The sequence below is a fragment of the Temnothorax americanus genome, unplaced genomic scaffold (genome assembly GCF_048541705.1).
Source record: "Temnothorax americanus isolate GAGA-0224 unplaced genomic scaffold, ASM4854170v1 Scaffold15, whole genome shotgun sequence".
In the NCBI taxonomy this organism is placed as follows: Eukaryota; Metazoa; Arthropoda; class Insecta; order Hymenoptera; family Formicidae; genus Temnothorax; species Temnothorax americanus.
This window is the reverse complement of record NW_027509286.1, coordinates 1,242,294-1,263,684: the sequence shown is the minus strand read 5'-3', so window position 1 is coordinate 1,263,684 and position 21,391 is coordinate 1,242,294. Positions and strand designations below refer to the sequence as shown.

General features: G+C 42.6%; 1 protein-coding gene across 2 annotated transcripts in view; it reads right to left on the bottom strand.

Annotated features, from left to right (window-relative positions):
• Positions 1-19,095, bottom strand: part of Dyl (transmembrane protein dusky-like) — a 43,427-nt gene extending 24,332 nt beyond the window's left edge. Inside the window, exons 1-2 of one of the 2 annotated variants that reach the window (XM_077401941.1) lie at positions 18,664-19,095; positions 12,644-12,808 (exon numbers count right to left, since the gene is read on the bottom strand). The gene's annotated coding sequence lies outside the window, so the exon portion shown is untranslated. Of the gene's footprint in view, positions 1-1,900; positions 2,023-12,643; positions 12,809-18,663 lie in introns of those variants that run through there. The other variant, XM_077401943.1, reaches the window with a different exon arrangement.
• Positions 19,096-21,391: the final 2,296 nt, after the last annotated feature.

Sequence of the window (21,391 nt, the reverse complement as noted above, 5' to 3'; positions counted from 1 at the left end):
ATCGAGGTATAGATGTTATTACTTGCCATTAAAATTAAAAGACGTAATTAGGTATAAAATTATATAAGAATCATTTCTTTCGTGATTTAAGAATATCTGTGCGTTATGTTCATAACTGATAACAATTGGTAAAGTTAAATTACTTTATAAATGATAGCTTTATATCCACAGACTCAATCGTTGTAACAATTTTAGTAACGATTGAAATTTTCACGCTGCATTAACTCTTTCCCTCGCTCGGCAGTCAGCGTCATTAGATTCGAGCAGAGCTCGCCAAAATTCGCAGAGATATCTCTTACACACACACACACGCACACACACAGCTGGCCGTTGGCCGACAAATGATTTCTAGATCCGTTCCGCTGAGCGCATGAAATTGCACTCCGGTGGCCTTTCTAAGAGCGCAGGAACTATTACGATGCGTCGTGAATTTCAACGGCTAACGAGCCCCGCCGCGATCGCATAATCGCGCCCAGAAAAGCGGAAAATCATGCCGCGACAAAAGGAACTTATGAAAACCACGGTAGAAAGCATAACGGACTGCCGCACGGCTGCTAAGGGGATCAGAGGATAAAGTTCAATCGCCTCGCGTGGCATCCTTCGAAAATTATCACCCGCCTTCTTGCCCTCCCCCCCTCCCGGCTAATCAACTTTATTAGCATTAATAGCTCGCGAGAGAGTTTCGGTGCAACGAGAATATCTCGAGCTACTTTGATCGTCGACTTCATTACTCGTTGGCAGATTAATCGAGATGCGTATCGATTTCGTTGGAGCGCGATGTGTGTTCGAGCATGACGTTTATCCCATCGTGGAGTTAGAGACGCGCGGTCTCATCCTCTCTCGCCTCTTTACGAACCGGCGCGCCGTGCCGCGTCGCATAGCAGATGGCCTCCCTCTACCTACGCGCGGCCTTATTCCTGACATAGAGCCGGAGAAGGAAGGACGCGCCTCTCCGCGAGGAGAGACGCCAGTACGCTGACACACTGACTCGCTACCCCACATACCCTTTTGCCTTTTCGACGTGTGCTCGCGCGAGTGGGGGAGATGAGAAGAGAGAGAGACAGTCAAAGAGGAAGCGATTTACCTCGCGCTCTTCTCTCCAGCGGCGAGAAGCCGGCGATCGCGGTGTCGAAGAATTTTCGACGAAGCGCGTTTACCGAAAAAACAACATTAAAGACGTTCCAAACAAATGAAATTAAGTAATTAATTAACGCGAGAGCAACTTCCAAATTCAAAGAAAACATGTATACAATCGTTGAGAAAGTCCAGCAGAAAGCTAATTATTTAAAAAACATTACTTATATACCTGCTGCTTTACTTCCTTCTTTCTAAGGCCGGTATTCATAGTCGGATCTTATATTTAAGACCGTTTTTTAAGTGCAATCTTAAGGTGTTATGAACCAATTACAGAGCCGTATCAGCGTCTTAAGACATAACTTAAGACGGTCTTGATATAAGAACCGACTATCAGCCTAAGGGCCGGTTGTTCCACAATCTATTGGTAAACTAACTAATATTTCATACATGTGTCTTTGTTTTTCCTTTAAATAAAACAAGCATAGACATATGATTTAACTATTAGTTAGTTTACCAACAGGTTGAAACAGCCGGCCCTGAATGAAAAAAATTCCAACACGGAGAAATGGAAATGTATCGCAGCTAGTTTTTAGCGGCGATTACGATGGGAGATATCGGGGCATCTGTTCGATAAGCACTGTCTCATCTGCCATCGTGTGTGTGCGCACCGGTCTTTACTTTCACCGTCAGAAAAGGGCGTAGCAATCGTTGTGTCCAACGGAACGTACATATACGCATACCTAATATCGCATCACTGGTTCATCAGACAGTCGTGTCACTGATCACACAATATCGACTAGCACAATATCAAATGGCCACAAACCTCTTTTTCTCTTCGTGGCTCAGCCGGCAGCTCGATATAATCCTATTGGCACACACACTTGGCACTTGTGACTTCTTCCTGGCCGCGTGTCCTATAGAGCGCTCCCTTAATTCCTCTTCTTCGCCGACGACTCCCCCACCTTGGGACCGGCCGAAACGCTCGGGAGGAAAAGATAGAGCTTTTTCTTTCTTTTTTTTTTTTTGTTTCTTTTTTTTCTTATTTTTTTTACACGGTCGAAGCGCCGGAGAAAGGGGTGTTCGATTATCGGGTATTCGATTCGTTTGAAAGACACCGGGCGACTTTGGCGAGTGCGTTAGTTGTGAGCACGCCTGAAACGACACGCGGCCTATATACTCTCCCCTCTCGGAGTCGTCGGCTTTCACCAAAAACCACCTCGGCCGCTCCGACGACGTGCTGCTCGTCGCCTAGCGGAAAAATCGAAATTCTACGTGTCGTCCCCCGCGCCGGTCTCCCGCCGTTGACCGGTTACCTTTTACGAAAAAAGAAAAAGAATAGACTCTCTAATCCGCCTTTTTCGAACGCGAGCACGCGAAGGCGGGAAAACCCTTCACGTGCGTCACTTCGTCGCTTTCTTTTTTTGTTAATCACCACCGCGTCGGCGGCGGTTGTAACGCGGCCGAGGCTGAATCACGAGCTCGGAGTTCGGTATACGACCCATTCTATCTCGGTTGCATCGGCGCGACGGCGGCGGAAGTCGAGCGCAGGCCGGATGCCAGCGAAAGTCCTCGGTTGCCCACGGTTCAGGGCCACGAGGCAGCGGCCTCGGGAGCGCGGCGCTTTTATTGTGCTTGTACTTGCACTTCTCCGAGATTATTGCAATGCTTATCGGAATACCGACGCGTACGGTTTTACAGCGTCAATTTCATGCATCCCGCGCGAGAAGAGAAAAATTTGTATATACTTTTGTGAAAAAAATCTGTTGGTGAAAGTTTTTCTGTAAAATAATCAACACATACATGTGTAGATTTAACATAATGTCTGCTATGTTAATTGAACTTAACAAATATATAATTTAAAATTATTAAAGTAATTTAAAAAATAACACAATTTTAACGTATTTATTAAATGTGTTAAAATTCAGAAAAAGAGTGCTGATTTTATTCTATAACAGAAGTGGGGAATGATTCAACATGAGATTCAACATATGTTAATTGTACACACTAATTAACTTCAAATTACGATCAAAATTACATTTCTTTCCTGTTGAAATATTAACGGTATCGGTGTTACCGTTTAACACATCCATATTATGTTAAATTAACACAAAAATTTGAGTGGACCGTTTGGGACACATGTGATTTATGTTATATATATTTAACACAAATTTTCCAACCGTGTAAGAAGTTTCTTTAATGTTTTCAAAAATGTATTTTAATTGCAAGTTACTGGATAAATCTAAATTTCGGAAAACTATTTAAAAGGCTGAAGAGTCGCGTTCGTTTATCCCCATTCGAAAACTTCAATCGCGACGATCCACGCTTTAACATTCCAAGTCCTTTAACGATCCTTGCTACTTTACTTCAATCGCCATGAAAATGAAATCAAGATTGAGATATCTTAAAGAAGTTGAGCGAATTCCTCTCCTCTTCTCTCCTTAAAGTAACTATGAAATTTAGGGTAAGAGTTAACTTAGGGGTAAAGTTTCAAACTGACTCTTATCCTTCGACGTTGGATTAAAGAACAGGAGTTTAGGAGAGGTTTCATCTCGCGCCTGTGGAAAGATGGAAAAGGATTCGAGGGCAACGAACCAGGCCGAGGGAATCCGAGAAATATTTCCGTGAGACGGATACCGGAAGGAAAGTAACACTCGCCGCCCGGTAACGATCGTCGCGCGGGCACCTAGGTGAAGGTCAACGCGTATTACAGTATAACTAAGTGTCTAGTTTCTTCTCTCGATCATCTATAGGTGCAACTCGCTCACGTGCGTTAAAAATTACGTGTGTAACGGGCTGTTATAATAGTAAGTTGAGCACAGCTACGCGAATCCTGATTATCCGGGTCAAGGAAACTCTCCAATTTACTCGTCACTGCGAGCGGAGAGGCATCGTTTAGCAAGTAACAAGATGATATCTGACTACTTTACCGGCATAAAACATTTACCAACATCGATCGGCAAGGTTAACGTGATCCGATATGATCCGATATATCTTTACGATAACACTTAACGTTATCGCCCGCTTGGTAGTCAAGTCAGTAAGGCGGTATATAATTTTCTTGACTTATGTATCTCGTGAGATAGAACTCGTTACCGTCCTCTACGACGAATCAACATTCATTTCAAGCTTTTAAAGATCTCAATAATTATGAATGGAATATCGTAAATTCCTTGTCTCTTTCTCACAGCGGCAATTAACCTATTAGCGTACCGTCGTTATTGACCAAACAATGGACTAATGTATGTTAATTGATGTTAATTGAAAGCGCCTTATAGGTATCGCCAGAAGCAAGACAATGCACCGCGTGTTTTGCGAAACGAATCATTGACATTCCACCCTCGTTCTCTCTTTCTCTTTTTTTCTATCTTTATCCTCCCCCCCTCTCTTTCTCTCTTTCTCTCTCTTTCTCTCTCTTGTTCCGTCTCCTCGAGCAGATCCAATTCCGGAAGAAAGCTGCGCGAACAAATTCCGCGTCGACCAGAATGGTGAAATTGCGCAATTTTTCCTCGCTCTCTGACGTCAGCGACCATTCAGGAGAGCGCCGAGGCGGCTTTCACACGGATCTTGCTTTGTTGTCTAGATACCTACATAAGTAGAGACTCATTGCAAGAGCTTGACCAAAGAAAGGAAGGATCACGGCAACAAATAAATTTCGTCCCGTCTGCCTTTTACATCGGGTGTCCCAGACCTCTTGGACATCTTCTCGACTGAAGATATACTAAAGAAACTCGACGTTTCAATGTCGAGGCCTTAACTGCAAATTTATCATTGAAGATTAAAGAGTTTTTTTTTAATTATTCTTTTAAAGTATTAAAAGTTAAATAGATAATAGAAAGTGGATTTCGAACTGGAGCTTGTTAAGTTCACAGAAAATATGAGGCCCACTTACCAACGTGTATAACGTCCTAATTCCAAATTTCGAGGAAAAGATAAAGTCTCGACTCATCAAATTGCTAGAAACGCATTCTATTGAATTAATTTCTAACTTTTTATTTTCGCTTTCCAATATTCTCTCTAATTAACGTTTCTGGTACACTCTGTACATTCTTTCACGGTTGCTGAACTAATATCAAGGCAAAATGGCACGAGCTTTTGTCAGCGGGGGAAAAAAGCGACAAAATTGCGGTTGTTAACTGCAGACCTCGGGGAACAGAAATGGGCCAAGCCCAATCTGCACAGCTAAAAAGAACAGCGCCCGTATGGGAACTTGAACACGTGCGGCACCAATATTGAACGTTCAATTTAATGAACATTTACCCGAGTTTACATTCATAGACATCGTCATATCTTAACGATGTTTACTTTTCAGAATATGCATCACATTAAATTAAAAGCCTACATTAAAATATATATACACAATTAAAAGCAATCGTGTCCGCGCAAACGATGCAGTTTTGTCGTCCAAGAAAAAACACTATAGCTCGATATAATAGCTCCGCGTCGCGAAAATAGTTCCCCGGAACATTTTGATCGACATAGACGACGGATTATAGATTCCGATATCTCGTAAACCGGCGCATTAAAACACGCGTCGGAGACATATCCCGGTTGTCTAGCGAGCGCGGCCGTGGTTTATCAAAGTATTTTACGTTTATTTCGGTCACGGTGCTGCCACCGATCAAGCTTAAAGTGGACAACGTCAACTTGCGATGCAAATCTAACTTCGCCGCGCGAATGTCATTATACCCGTCGATATCCGAACGCGTAACGGCCGTCCATCGTCCGGGACGCGGGTGTATGTACGAGTTGGAAAACGGTCTTTTTGCAAAACGGTAACGTTGGATATCGCACGTTCGAAGGACTTTCTCCCGGGCCGTGCTCGCCGGCGCGGCTGGTATGTGTGCTCGAAGATCCGGTATTCTTGGCACACAACGTACCAGTCTGGAACAGTTACCGTAGCCTCGGGAGAGCAATTAGACTCCCTGCGATTAAAGCTCTAATCTCTCGGATATATATCCCGCGCGCGGGCGCCGCGGCCGGGCTGAAACTCGTCTTCGGATTAACCGCGGAACGCAGAACGGATACGCGCGGACTTACGAGACAACGTGCGCGCGTGTGAGATTGATGCACGTCGCGCGCCTGATGAATCCGTGTTTTCCTCATCTCCCGCGCGGTGCTTCAGGGCTATAATTATATCCGCACATATCGAGCGATGCATTACGCGATGCACATATAGAACGCGAGCGAGAGAAATCCTCGATCTTTCGGCGGACGAAGAAGCTTGCGATTATTTTTGCGATCGCGTTTCTCTTCCTTCTTCGCGATGAAGCTAACGCTAGCCTGAACGGCTATTAAGGTAAAATGCCGGGACACTTAAGACCTATGTCTGAGACACCTTTATCACTTTAGTTTTTAAATAAGTATAACGCGATTTAAAGTCAAAGATAAAAATATAAATGTAATAATAAAGGCTCACAAGATTAAAAATCATTCGAAGAAAATGGAGCGTCGAGCCGTAACAAGGTGTTGGTGTTCATATATTCTATATTTAAGTAAAAACTACAACCGTTTCTCAGACCTTTATAGGACCATCTTCAGTGTCGCATAACAATTAAGTCATTCGGTTAAAAAAGTTAATATACGTTACATAAAAAAATTAAAAATTAAATTAACGCAACAATTAAATTAACGCTTAACGCAACAGTTGAATTGCTGAATTAGAAGTGGACCGTAATCAAAATTTGTTTCATTCTGATGCCGTGAATTATGTTGTAGGGTCGACATTTCGATTACGATGTGTTCTCTTATTTGTAATGAGTATTTTGTCAGTTTATTGTTAATAGAACACATCGTAACCGAAATGTCGACCTACAACATAATTCACGGCAGAATGAAACAAATTTTGATTACGGTCCACTTCTAATTCAACACAGGCATACAATTTACCTTATAGCGTAGCAAAGTCATTTCGACTTTTATACACACGATACACGCTGTCGTACAATTAACAAATTACATTTCTCTTACAAATTAAATGGAGAATTACAGAGTTCGCGCGCGTTCGACTTCATCAACGCTATCGCCGGAAATTGGGGAAACCCTCCGGCGAGCTGGTATAATGAACGCGTGAGTAGATTGACGCCTCTCGAGGCGCCACGGGTAGATACGCGGAGGTATGCAGCCGCGCGGGTTTCAACCGATTTCTCATCCGGTAGCACCGAAACGTAGGAATTCGACGATCGGGTATCGAAAGGACATCAGGCAGACCATGTCGATTTCGATCGCGTTGCCGCTCGATCGCCCGCCCCGCCCGTCGCGTCGGCGTCGTCCGGCTAAGTCGAACGGAAGATTTAGTTGTGACACACTTTCGGATCACGAGGCTGCGAGGCCTCCTCGCGTATACCGCGCCCACGAGATTAACATCACGAATTGCGAAGATGCATCAGTATAGACGCGTCCCGCCGACGCAACATCATCGCGGCGACGCGAAACCGATCGCGCGACTCGCGTCGGACAAGAGGCAGTCCGATTGAGCATCGATATTACGCAAAAACGGATCAACCCACATATATTGATGCGTATACGATCATGTGGCCCATCTAGAAATCTCGACCAAAAAAGTGGTACGCGGAGTTTCACGATGTCAGCGTCTCAAGGTCGTGATGACGACGAGACCGATTAAAAAACGCTCTTAAGACAAATTAGAAACTTTCTCACAGCTTGTGCCCGAATCTGCGAAAATCTCGTAGAGCTTGGTTGTTCCGAGACGCGGAAAAGCATCTCTTGCTTTCGAGATCTTATGCAAACTGAACAAAATGATGCGGGCGTTACAAAATAAATGGTTATTAACTGCATGATCGTCAAAATCGCAAAATAAATTATTGTTAATTGCAGAAATTGTGCCTGGCGTGACGATGCAAAAAAAATAAGCGGACGATCTATCCGATTTATCGCAATATCGCGTGCTAATAAAATCGATAGGTGACTTCCTATGTGGAAAGATACACGAACGTTTCGGGTTCTCGGTGTAGCGAGACGTGCGGAGAGATCGTTCGAAGTAGGTATATACACACATTCGATATCGCGGCGGTAATCTGGTCACGGCCGATTATCCGCGCGCGAGAGGAGATCTCTCGACGATTCGCCGAAGACAATCGCTTCGTGGGCGTTTATTACACGGGTATATCGCGGAGCGTGCCGATCCGGCGGTGTCTATACGCGCCCGTAATTTTGGGTCACTGAATCTGCTGACTTTCCTCCGTCGTCGTTTCACTGCCCGGGCACGACGACGCGAGGGAACAGGAACACGCGGCGTGGAGTGCACTCGCCAAACCTTGACGAAAAGAGCCGGCCGGTAATTACGGTGAGTGCGGGATAAATCTTCGTCGCGCCCGCGCCGAGTGACACTCGTTCAAGACGCGTTACGGCGCCGTGCGATTGTCACGGCAAGACGCATGCACTTGCCGACGCGGTTCACTCACCTATCGTAGCGATGGAAACGTAAATAAATCTCGTGGAATAAGAACTTGACGACTTTGCCGCGCAGACGAAATTCAATCCAACGGAATAACGGCGCGCGACCTATTGAGGGGTAAAAGTTATTGGGCGAGCGCAAAATTTTGAAGAAATTCTCAACTTTGCACTTGAACTTTGCACTTATGATTGAGGACAAACAACTAACGACTTGCTATCTCCAATATTGCTTTCGAATATCGAAGAAATTATTGGTTCCGTGGAAGCACATTCGCTCCATATTAATCAAAATTAAAAACTTATTTGTTTGTATCAAATTTTGTTTCAGTTCTTTTCGTTTTCTCTTAATATGTTATCGAATAAATGCAATTTATTTCAATATATAAAAACTATGTATTAAAATATAAGGAGATTATTAAATTTTGTATAAATTAAAACGACTAATTTTTAAAATTATAATTATCCTTATATTATGTTTTATATCCATAAGAATGGTAAAAAATTAATGGTCCTGTCAAATTTCTATCTAAAAGAAATCGCAACTATAAAAAATTTACACGTCACTAGAATAGAATACACTGCAAAGTTCTCACAGAAATTACAGAAAGATTCCGAGAGAGACGTTTCTGTGTTTGGGAGCAATAAACGATTTTTTTACGCTTAAATTCGGACACAAGCTGCAGAAAAGTTTCTAATTAATTTTTTTATAGCGTTTTAATCAAACTTGTCTCATTCTGCTGTTATAAAAATAGAAATTTTCGTTCTCTTATAACGCCTTCGTTAACAGAGACCGCGAATAAATGCTAATAAGACTCCGTCGACGCGGTCGCTCATTTTTTAATTTTCTAATATTCATGGTTCGAAGGAGGATCAGGATTTCTAGGGCGATCCGTAGATTCGGGATCTTAGTGTGTCAGTGTGTCTATATGCTAATCGCCCGGCGATGAGACAAGTTTAACGTTGTAATATAGCCTGGCGTACATACGCGGCGCGCTACCTGTCGTCTAGCTCCGTCACGCATACGTATCGCGCGTGTTGTATGTAAATTGTGATACACATCAAATCCCTTGACGCGCGATCGTACCCGCGTTGAAGCTCCTCTTCGCACGACGACGGTAGAAAGTAGTTTTCATATCTCCGAGTATTCACGTCGCTGCGCTAACGTGCGCGCGATAATTATAACCATGCAATCGCGAAATGATCGCGAAAGCAGTAGAGGAGAACCGAGTTTGCGACTCCGCAAAAATTTGCCTTCCAGCGTGCGGAGCGGAGCCGCGCGCGCCGTCGCCGTGTCGAAAAATTACATCCAATTAGAGCTACGTCTTAACAGTTGTCAAAAAAAGCGGCTCATAAATATGGAAACATGGTAATCCGAAAGCATTTATTATGACGCCCCGTCAGTCATTTTACCACCCTGGGGTGTACCATAAAAATTTAATCTTGCCCCACAAATCGTACTCGCGATATATACGTACATTATAACCGAAAGCACACATAGACGCGGCCGGCGTCATAAAATAAACCGGCTTTACTTGTACGTTTTATAGCGCAATGGTTACACGAAAAAATACACCGTAAGAAAATGGACGTCGCCGATCGTAAAATAACAGAAGCGCCGAGAGAACTCGCGAGAGCAGCTGTTCTCTTTCGTTTCGGTTTAAACTATACTTTTCACTAAAATTAGCCATCCCCGCGCGGAATGGTACCATTTCACGCAGCATTCACGCGGTAATATGACTGAGGACCGGATGCGCCGGTATCGCTCTAACGCTGCCGTTTAACTAAATTTTCTCCTCCGTCTCTCCCGCGGACGCACTATATGCACGCGGCTCTGCATGTAGGTCTGTAATTTAAAAAGGGATAGCGAGAGTCTCTAACCCGGGATTAGTGAACCCAGACCGTCGCTCAAGTCCACGAATCCACGGCGGAGGATGGTATTTAGCAAAGTAGGTATCTATGCCTGGCCTGCCTGCCGTATGCATCTCACGGCTCGCCGGTGAAATGTTAGAGGCACTCTTATCGCGCCGTGAATTGTGATTCTCGCGGGTTGCACAATACCGTCGCGTTTCGTCGTGTCATCCCGTTAATCCGTATTAATCGAAAACTCTTTCTTTTCGTTCAATTACGCGCGAAACCTGGCTTAATTATAAATAACTGGCACACGATCGATGTTTTCGACTGTTATAAATTTCTCTTTTTTTTTGCGGTAACTTTTGACAGATTTCAGATAAGCTTAATTGATTTATTTTCGTATGGACTATGGACGTGAGACTTTAGCCTACAAAATATAAGCATGCATGACCACCTAAACGTGCGAACTAGTAACCCGATCAGAAATTCCCAAAGAAGAATTAGTCATCATCGGCGATTGTTTCAATCGCGTCAAAGTAGCTCGAGTGTACCTACTAAAAAACCGCGCACTTTCTCTCCGAGAGGAAGGCGTCGCGTTATTCATCGATTGGAAATGGAAAAACGATTCATCGGCCGATTATACCATTGCCGGTTACGTTGACGTCACTAAAAAGTCTCGCTCCATTTTCGCTTTTCTAATATCGACGCGATGACGACGTCTCGTTAAAACCAGTCGACACGCTCACTTTCACCACCCACACGCGTCAATTTTCTGTGCCGCCCACCGTCACGCATTTGCGTGACAATGATTCACCGTCGCGCAACCCCGTTTTGGCTCGCGGATGAAATGTCTCTTCTCTCGCGTTCCCGTATCTCACCCACTTCCCGTTCGCCGTAAAGGTCGTCGGCGGAGGTAAAAACGCACACCGGGAGGTTTTAAATCCAGGTCGTGTCGTTTCTCATCGGAAATTATCGCGAGACAAAGTTAATCCCTTTACGGACCGTCCCATTCTTTCGGGAGCTGAATTTAGCGTATATACCGCCCTTCATTTCTCGCACCTTCATAATTCAGGAAACATTCCGGCTAATCCTCTGTCCGGGTGCTTTTTTCACGGAGAAATCGCGTACATTGGTTAAATAATCCGTTCACGAAAGTATAAAACGGCGCGTTATAATACTTTCGGTATGTATATTTAATCCGAGCATGAACGGGTGAAAGGGAAGATAATTCGTCGCTATTTTCATACCGCCTTTCGCATGACAATATCTATAAGCGGGGAGCTATACACCGCTTGCTTTCACTTTTCACTTTTATCGCTTCGCCTCCTGCACGTCGACGACACGCGACCACCGCGCCGGATGTCCGGGATATAGAATGACGTCAATGAAAGTTTACGGTTACGAAATTATTTCTCGAAAGTCCTGCGAGGCGCAGGCCTGCGGTAATCCGGGTAATCGAAATCTACGTCACGCGGCTATGAATTAACACAATCAATGAAGCTGTGCAACGTTCCTGCTCTCGGGACTCAAATCGCTCGGGGCTGATATTCCGTGACGCAAATGTGTAAATAACGCGCGGATAATAAGGTAAATGTACCAATGTCTGGACAGTCAGTGGACACGTACCTACGTCTGGCTATCTTTATCATTTTACCCAGATAGCACAGCTGATCTTTATGAATTCAAAAAGATCTGAATCTGATCAGCTGTGCTATCTGGGTAGTCTTTAAGTATAACGCGAACTAACGTTTTGATATTATGACTAAAGTATATCAAAATACAAGAAAGATATTTTTATCTTTGATTTTAATTCGCGTTATACTTATATTTAAGGACTAAAATGATAAAGATATCCAGGCATTGGTATATTTACCTTAAATCCGGATAAAAACCGTCGCTCGCAATTTCGTTACAAACCCCGACATCGCGTTCACGATGTTCAAGATGCTTCTCGATTGGTCGAAAATTACGTTACTTTTCTCGCGAGATCAAGAGGCGCCGCTTTATCTTTCTCTCGAGCAGATCGAATCTCTCCGACGAAACAAAACGGGCCTCGGATACGCCCCTGGACTCACTTTCACCGGCTGCATCCCGCGCATCCGGAATGGTCGAGGTATTCTACAGGTAAATAGGATAACAGACGCGAGATACGCTTCTTCTTCTTCTTTTTCGACGCCTTTCATTCAGGATCGCATTAAGTGGAGCGCTCGGCTCCTTTTATAAGAAGAAAATACTCGAGAACGAGTGAAGATTGCGTCGGGATTATTAAATTCTTCTGCCTTTTCAGTCACGTTATACTTACCGCGCTTCGAATTACGGTGCAAAGGAATAGTTGCCAAGCAGTCATCCTGTGCCGTCATCTTATTACAGAGCTGCAGCGGCGCGGCGAGGAAGTGCGCTATTAATCCTCGCCGTTGTCGTTTATGTCACAGAATAATCGATTGCAGTCGCCGTCTTACGTACCGCGCTGTAACATAACGATTTCCCGTCAAGATAGCATAGGTGAAATAATAACAATGAAACTATACGCTAAAAATAACGTTCCACAATTTTATTTCAATGTCTGCACGAATATGCATAAATTATGAAATAGCGTAACGAAAGGGAGTATGACAAACATATAATTACTTATCACGGACGCACGCTTTTGCATCTCGCAACCCCGAGTCCAATTTTCTCCTTCTTTTCCCCCCCACAGATTTCAAGAAAGATCCGCCGGGGTCTGTGTCGAGGATATCTCTACTCGTGTTACGACTGCCATTACACTACAATGATTACCAGTATTTTCTCCCCGAGCATTATACGGGAACGAGCTTATGAATCGCCAATATGGTGCAAAAATTAAAGCGTATACTTAAGCGTCCCGCATCTCTTTTTCTACGCATCGCTTACACATCGCCGCTATACGGATCTCCAAGGAAATGTGTCGTTTGAAACACGAAACGCTCAGACGGTTCTTCTCCTTGAAAATATTAACGTTGTTATACGAAGTAAAAAAAAAACTTTATCATTACAACGAAGAAGCTAAAGTGTTAATTACAAGCAATTTAGCTACTAAAATTGCTCGTAAATTTTGTAGTACGTCAGGATAGGTAAGAAAGTTTCAAATATTACAAATGATTCGTTTGATAAGACGATTTAGGAACGTACAACACGCGCTTGAAGATCTCAATTTAAACTAACCGTCTAATTTCATCGCTCGCTAGAAAAATAAAAAAAACATACTTTATTCGCCTTTATGAAGCTACTTATCACGATTTGTCTCTTCTCTTATCGCATTTCCTCTCAAGAAATCTTATTTCTTTAATAAAAAAAAGTACATTTTTAAATTGTAAACTAGACCTCTCAACATTATCGCCTCTTTCGTCTGATAATCTGCGGCGCGGTCACTTATGGTAATTTTCGCGCCATTCTATTTCCCTCAATTGACCTTCCAACCGCTGCAAAGGTGCCGCGGCCCTCTATTTTCGCACTCTAAGTTCCGTAACGCGATCGAACCAATATACATTCGCCAACAATGGCATTGCAGTTGGCTTTCCTCGCAATGGAATTCGAGCCGCATCGATACTGCGGGGAGAATCGCATCTAGCACTCCCGCAGCTTTTGCGAAGTGCATCCTGAATCGATTGACGTTCGCCCGACGTTCGCAAACAGAATGCTCGCTCACCGACAGTTAGATTCGTTTCATCCTACATCCTACGTATATCCATCAATTTGAAATTCCCTTTATGCACATTAACGCGCTCATACACGCTCGCGATAATTGTACCTTCCATATTTTGTCTTTTATATATCCGCCAATTGTGCACCTAGATTTGTAACAAGGATTAATTAATTTTTATATCTGACCATTACATGAATCGTTATCAACTTTTATTTTATACGATTGCGCTGTAGGAGTAAACGCAACAGTATACAGTTATTGGCCACTCTACAATGATTGGCTATTATACATCTTAAAAAATTAAAGATTATATAAAGAAATACTATTACAATGTTTTTTATTATAAATACAAAAATATTTAATACACTTTTAAACATTTCAATAGTATTTCTTTATAACCTTTAATTTTTTAGGTTGTGGGTCAATTATTTTAAAAAAATGGCCAATAACTATACCGTTTACCTATATTATTAATTTTTATTTTAAAGGCAATTGTGCATAAACGTGATTTTAAAGCTGTACACAAAGTTTCCCGAGGAAACAGCTGTATAATAATTTTGCTGAACGATCGGTGAGCACAAGTTAGGTAGAACGAATCGAAAGCTGGCGTGAGCGCATTAATTCGCTGTCGTCCAACTTTCCTCCGACGAGACAAACAGTATAGCGATATGCATCTCTCGTACGGCGGTAGCTAATTACCGGCGCATTGTTGTTGGTCGGTACACCGTCTAAATCACGGTGACTCGCGAAATCTGGAATTAGCCCGGCTACAGCGCGAAGAGGACGCTCTGATTCCTCAAGCAATCAGAACATAGCGATCGGCAGCGTTCTCTGGCCCTGAACGGGTTACAAGTTACAATCGGGGAGCCCGATACCCGTCGGCCGGCATCAGTCGGCTGTAATTTTCCGATGTGAACTAACGGACGCATCAAATCGGACATCGGGAAAGAACACTGAGAAACGCGAGGGTTACGCGAGATAATCGGTGAAACTCGGAACGGTCCCCTCGAGAATTGGCGATAATGCGCCAAGAGAGCGCCGTGGAGATACCTTTACGACTCCGAGAGGTACCAATTCCTTCCTGGCAAGGTATTCGCGGGGATATTTTATTGCCGGTCGCGCGAGAGCCGGTCGCCCGCGGATTATCGAGCCGGCGTCGCCGGCGAGCAAGCGAATGGCGCACGCTTCGTACACATGGTTTATGAATCGTGGCCCATACTTAAGTACTCGGATGCACGGCGGATACTCGGCCAATGGAACGTTCCGAATAATACTTTTAGTTGCACCACGTTTGGCCGATTAACAAAAATCAGGACGAGACGAGATTTCGTTTTTAGCAGCGGGGTATCAGGTTACCTGCGGATGATTATACACGTCGCCGTCCGCGTGCCGCTCGATTCGAGAAAATTAAATTAGGAAGTATCGACTTGATCCATTTTCCAAAAGCAAAAGTCGAGATTATACATCTGTTTCAGCGTGCCGTAGTTAAATTTGCTGGATCTCAAACTTATTTCTGTGTCAATTGAGTGAGACAACTCCAATTTTGTAAGAGTGCCGGAGATGTCGGGAATAAAAGACCAGCGAGATTCGAAAAGCGAAAATAACAGTACATGCATAAAATGTTATATTATAAACGTATATATTACCCTAAATATTAAAATTTGTATAATATATGTATAAGCATAAGATATATAATTTCCTGTATAGTAAAGCTAAACTAGGTTCGCACGTGCATCTTTCTGAGCGGTATAGAAATAAATTAACCCACAAAATATAAAGTTAATTACACATGACCCCGCGTGTGTGAGAGGGTCTACATCTCGAACTCATCTTACACGCTATTAACGGAATCAATTTACTTTTGCGTAAAATATTTATTTTTGCATAAAGCATAATTCATCCAGCATTAAACCTCTCAACCCTGTATCGCTCCTTATCAAGATCGTAGATATAATTATCTTTAATTAGCGAATCGCGCGATCGGCATTTAGCGGCAAATGTGTGCGACCACCGGCGACCATGTTTAGAATTTCATCCACCCTGAAAGGATCATCGACGAGCGCATGCAGGGAACCGCGACCGCACGACGACGCGTATATCCGATCGAGAGCCCCGCCGCACCGCCGCCCGCCGCCGCGCCGTTCTCGGTTCTCGCGTGAACGCACGAGCGGCACGAGGAGAAAGTTTCTCGAAGCCAGGAAGTGAAGTAGGCCACGACTTTGACCGCTCGCAAGGTCCATACTCCCGTGGCACGCTACTTTGTAGTGTCTCGTTCCTCCTCCGGCCTACACACAACACCGAATGTGTGTGCGTATACGCGCGGTATACACGTACGTTGTATGTACGTCGGTCGCGATCATCCGCGCGGCGTGGTATGCGGATCATCGACAGACTTCCACACCGTCTCGATATTCTCCGCAGGGTGGCCCAGAAAAGGTGGAAATCAGTACCGGGGGGGAGCGTATATTCTTTGACGAACGTCCAGCCGACTTTCCCTTGGCGAAAATTTCAACCGAGCCTCGATTACAGAGTGGCTCCTCATTGTAGACCTCTCGCGTCTCTTGCGTGTAAATGAGCGCGCGAACTTTTTAACTTTGTCTTAAAAAAAAGTTTCCCCTTAATTCGGACTTTTAGGTATCTGTTCTAACGAATATTTTGACTCCCGCGGCTAAATTAAACCGCGGATGGCAATAAACCGTCAGCCTGCATCGATATATTCGCCACTTTTGCAGTTCATCACGCTTCGCGCGCTCGCGTAATCGAAAGAAATATTTTCGAGTATCTCGGATTATACGGGAGAATTTATGCACGGCGCTCGGGGTGATAATGTATTCTATTACGATTTTAATTGAAACAAATTGGAGCTGCGGTCATAAGCCGGGGCAAGCGCTGCCATTGAATTTGTGTGATAAACGGAGCCCTTTTATCGAAATTATTTATTATAGCCACTGCGCCACGGCGATGAGCCGCATAAATAACGCGCCCGTGTAATCGGAGGTATTTCGTTAGTTGCTTTAACGCCCTGCTCAAAACGTATACGTATATAAAATTTAATAATACTTCTCGCGGTCCCTTAATGATTTCATTTGTGCCATTCTGCGTCCAGGCTTTAGAATTTTTTGTTCAATTTTTAATTTGTTTAAAGAATAACTTAAGAATAGTAAAACAAGGATAATATTGTATTTTTAAGAGCTTAATTAATAGGCAGATACAGTGATTAAAAAAATGTATTTCTATTTTAATTGAGAGAATTATACAAAATATTAAATTTATTAAATCTATATAAGGTTAACTCTTTCGATATCGCATCGATTGTATCGAGATAATAAAATATTGTAAATACAAATGCTATAAATATTTGATTATTTAACACACATCATTCGCCATAAAATTATCATTTATAACTGCTAAAAAATTTAGCATAAATTACATTTTGATGTAAATTTTAATAATTTATTATTAAACTTGCGTTATACGATTATATAATTGTTCACTCTAAAGAAGGTATAATTCATAATTAAGCGTCATTGGACAACAATTGTAAATTATTTCCTATTGTACGTATTCGTACGTATTAAAAAACCGGGGTTTTCCATTCATTAGCCACTGTCTTATGGCCTGTCTCAAACGCGACAAGTGCCTCAGTCAATGAGATCTGTGACCAAGCCTCTTACGTCAGCGCGTTGCAACGATGCGTTTCTATTGTGCCAGTTGCGGTCCGAACGTGCAAAAATGAATTACTCGCCCGAGAGCGAGCCAATCGTAAAATTACTATTTCCAGATTCCACGATCGAGACACGTATTCACCTGACTGGGTCAAGGTTGTTTTTCAACCTGGCAAACATTCGTAGAGAATTCCACGCCGCCCGCGTGTTAGCATAGCCATTAACACCCGAATTACACACTCGCAGCATTCTCAAGCCTATAACGATAGAATACCGCGTCGTTTATTTCTACGTTTTCAGAAAACGTTTAATATTTTTTTACGCACAGAAAAAAAAAGAAATGTTAAATCAACACTGATACAAGGCGATAAAATGTATATACCAATGTCTGGACATTTTTATAATTTTAGTCCTTAAATAAGATATAACGCGAATCAAAATCAAAGAATCAAAGATAAAAATATTTTTCTTTTATTATATTTTTATCTTTGATTTTAATTCGCGTTATACACTTATTTAAAAACTAAAATGATAAAGGTATCCAGATATAAGTCTTACGTGTCGGCCGGTATTGGTACATTTACCTTACTTGTATATACTCAAGAATATATATAATCTTATTAAAATGAGATTGTATTGCGTTAAACGAAGGAAACTTCTTTGACTGAAGTCATTTATACATATACTTACAAAGTTTTATATAGTTTAAACCAAAAAAAAAGTTAAAATAAAAAGTTGAAATTTTTGTAAGATCATATATTCTTGCGTGTGTACACGAGTATATCGGTGTTGATTTGACACTTCTTTTTTTTTCTATGCAAAAACGCAAAATTTTTTTTTAATTTTCTATAGCAAGCCTAGTGATGTTTCACACGGTTCGAGGGAAATTTTCGGAAAATCGCAGTTTTTTTAAGTTCGCATAAAGTTTGCATTATTTGAGAAGTAAAGTGAGATCAGTTAAGTTAAAGCAATACATAACAAGAACATACATACCAAGAATTTCCACTTGGGCAGGAAGGGCAGCTTCCTTGACAGTCTATTGTGCGCGCTACCGCGCCTGGCTTCCCCTGCTCGGGGGTGGTTAATTGCAGGTTGCCTTGCCCTGCTTTGTTGCAAGTTTGTTTGGGTGATAAATACCGCGCTATTTTCTCGGCGTATTTTGCCGCGTGCAAGTACTTAACGTTAAGGGAATCATTGTGCCGCGAGAGTTGTCTCTCCGCTATCTGCGCACCTCCGTTGAGATCAATCATGCCGCACGCGCTTGTCTCGGGCGACGTCAAACCTGCACGACGAGCTTTAAACTATGCAAGATAACGTGCACCGCAACCTGCAAGGGTGCCGCGCACAAGGGAACGGGCAACAAAACACGTTGGAAGGCTCAATTCCTCACACAAACGAGTCGCGATAAATGTATGACGTCACGATAAGAAAGTCGCGGCCACGATTGTGCAAACAACTTGGAAATATATGTTAAGTAGGCTCCAAACAATGCCCTCATTCGCCGAATATTCGACCAAAGTGTGTCGTATTTATTTAACAATTTTTTTTCGTTTTATTATCATATATCATATAATTGTGCGACATTCCCGTCACGAGTTAACTAATTCATGGGCTTTCAGCTCGTTAGCTAATATTTTAACGTTTTAACGTTTGACAGTCCCTCCAAAGTTTCGTGGCTCGTTAAAAGATGCGTAAATAACGTCGTACTTTAAGAGAGATATCGCATACTTTGCAGCAGCTGTGTTGAAAGAAAAAAAAACAAGAAATCAATGGTTACGGTAAATGCGCGAAAGATTGGATAAACGTGAAACGAGCAAAAAGCGTTTCGCGATCGAGAGGAATATATGCGATTCGCGAATCGGTCACGCTACGCCGCCCAGATCGATCGCAGCATCATTTGATCGGCCATACTTTCTCCGCGGACACTTGCCAGAAATCGGCGGTATCTGGTTATTGGCCAGCGATCCAGATTCATCATTCGCTTAATAACGAGAGGTATATATAACGAGAGAAAATATGATCTTTTTTTTCGTATCGATTCAGCTCAAACGCGCCACAATTCGCACATTCGACAAATTTGTATATTTTTTATCTAGAAGCTGAAAAAATGTCAGCGCGACTGTAAAAAAAATATTTTATAAATAAAATTGTATATTTTTATGTTTTAAAAAATTATATGTTTTCATGAAATCATGTTAAACAGATTAAAATTTCTTAGAAAAATTAAAAACATGCAATTTTCAAATTCCAAGACTGCAGTTAACTCAGTTTATTGCTATCATACGAAATTTATAACAAAGTAATAACATCTAGAGAAAACTCTCATACATTTCGACGATAGTCAAAGTAAATTGTCTTCGAAAGATTTTATTAGGTAATGCAAAATTAATTCTATTGCAGAACTATATTATTTATTTTATTCTAGCATACAATTGTCGCTCTAACGCACGTTATGTATGTCACACGTTAGTATCAATTCAATTTGTTGCATCATACGAAATTTAGAACGAAGTAATAACATCCAGAGAAAACTCTCATACATTTCGACGATAGTCAAAGTAAATTGCCTTCGAAAGATTTTATTAGGTGATGCAAAATTAATCCTATATTGCAGGACTATATTATTTATTTCATTCTAGCATATATACAGTTGTCGCGACGTTATGTATACGTTATGTATGTCACACGTTAGCGCTAAGAAATTAATTGCGACTCGTGACGTGGAAGTCGCGGTAATTCGTACTAAGGTTCAAGGCCTTCACACACGAATCGACGGAAGACGTAAAACGTAAATTGTAAGGAAATCCACCAATCAGAGTCTACTATTCCCCTCTTTAAGAGGGAAGAAGAGGGGAATATAGTCGATTCTGATTAGTGGATTTCCTTACGATTTACGTCTTACGTCTTCCGTCGATTCGTGTGTCCAGGCCTTCACAGAAGCAAATCGCACGATCCGGGCAGAAACGTCGGTTCAATGCACTTGCCGCGGCGCATCGCGGCGGCGGGAAAGGGCTCGAAACGAGACGACGACTCGTGACGACATTTACGCGATTACGTCCTCCGCGTGGCGTCCTCCTTTTCTCGTGGCGCGCGGTGTAGCTGGCAACACTAGTTAACGCTCACGCACTTGCATCGACGATCGGCCGCGGTGAGCGATAATCGCGGAGTAGGTCACCGGAACAGCGCCTTTAGCAATCTGCGTTCTTCGCCACCTTTGCCGTTTGCGCGCACACGCTCGTTCGCGCACGCACGCACGCTCGCATACGCGCGTCCCTGAGTTCACGTTAGACCGTAGAAAAGAGATATTAATTGCACGCGAGCCCTAAAGCAAATTCCGTCTCTCCGAAGACGAGCTTAGGACCCGAAACGATCAAAAGCGATCTAAGCGCTTCAACGATCGCGAGCTCCTTAATGGACGAACATCGCGAAATTGGTTCTGTTGTATATTGCAACTCGGAGCAGTATTAAAAAGAACATATATTAAGTATATTAATATATTTAATAATATACCTGTACCCCCCTAGAAATTAAGGAATCCGTATCTCCAGTTATTATCAAAATGCAGTTAATACAATTTTCAGTATATTAACAGAAGCTTAAATTATATAATAGTAAAGCGTCTCATGTGTCTATTATTACTAATTTCTAAGATACAATGTTTAAAAAAAGTCTTACTGAAAATTGGTGGTGCCTAATTGTTAAACCAGGTATAGCGTGTTAT